Here is a 1,501-nt window from a genome sequence, read left to right as displayed (position 1 = left end):
AAAATTCTTTAAAAACTTTTTTATGTGAGCGTATGCAGGGGGTTGGTCAAATGCAAGTGGTATTGTCAAGTCTGTTGGTAAAATTTTGATGGATCTTAAAAAGGACCCCACCCAGAACCGGGCCATGGCTGCTGTTTTGTCTTGTCTGGATGGGGCCAGGGCATACTTTATGTGTAGTGCAGTGTATTGGGCTCCTAAAAACAAATAGGGGTCTGGGACGCCTTTTCCTCCGTTTTTTGGTGCTTTCTTCATGGTTACTCTTTTTAGCCTCTCCCATTTGGATCCCCACAAAAAATAAAACATGGACCGGTCCAGGGATAAAAGAAAGAATCTAGGGGGAAAGAAAACAGAACATAGCAATAAAAACAATGGTAAAATCACAGCTTTTAGAATTAAAACCTTTCCTTCATAAGTCAGCTGTCTCAGTCCCCAGAACCCCAATTTTTTCCTCACTTTTCCAATCACATCATGCCAGTTTCCACTCCCTCCCCCGTCTCTGTCAAATTTGATGCCCAGTATTTTTATGTCTGTCTTTTTAAAAGTGATGTCCAGTCCAACAGTCTTGCTTGGTTCCCATGGGCCATAGAACTGCACCTGGGTCTTGTCTCTGTTTAGTCTAGCTCCAGACGCTTTCCCAAACCAGTCTGTCAAGTCCATTGTCCTCTGTATTGATGAAACGTCAGTGCATAAAAGATTGATATCGTCCATATATAAAACAGTCTTTGCAGTCAGTCCTCCGGTCCCAGGTATGGTCAGACCCGTTATCCACTTGTCCCTTCTCAAGATCTGCGCTAGGGGTTCGATGCAAGCCACATACAGGAGAGGAGATAACGGACAGCCCTGACGGACACCACTGCGTACATCTATCGCTTTTGAAAGATTCCCATTAACTAGGATTCTGCTGGTTATATCCCTGTACAGCAATCCCACCCAAGCTAAGAATCTCCCAGGAAAGCCCATTTTCCCCAATACTTGAAACAAGTAATGGTGCGAGACTCTGTCAAATGCTTTTTCGAAATCTAGATTTAACACTATCAGCCGAATGTTTCTGTCTCTCGCATAACAGATGGTATCTCTTATCAGTACGAGGCTGTCTGTGATCTTCCTCCCAGGGACGGCGCAGGCTTGATCCGGGTGGATCAATTCTGCTAAAACTGTTGACATTCGTATTGTTAAAAGTTTGCTAAAAAGTTTACAGTCAAAGTTTAAAAGGGTTATAGGACGCCAGTTTTTTAGATCCGTCTTGTCATCTTTTTTGTGTAATAGTGTCGTTATACCCATTCTAAAACTGTCTGGAAGTCGATCGAGGTTATCAAGGTCATTAAAAATAGCCAGTAGGTCTAGTCTTAAAATGTCCCAAAAGGTCAGATAAAATTCTAGGGGAAGTCCGTCGGCTCCGGGGGACTTCCCCCTTTTGAATTTTTTTATACTTTTGTCCATCTCAGGGAGATTAAAATCATTTGTCAAACCTGCACTATCTTTTACAGTATTCTCTATAAAG

Source organism: Leuciscus leuciscus (genome assembly GCF_965113295.1).
Source record: "Leuciscus leuciscus genome assembly, chromosome: 18".
NCBI classification, from domain to species: domain Eukaryota; kingdom Metazoa; phylum Chordata; class Actinopteri; order Cypriniformes; family Leuciscidae; genus Leuciscus; species Leuciscus leuciscus.
This window is presented reverse-complemented; position numbering follows the sequence as displayed.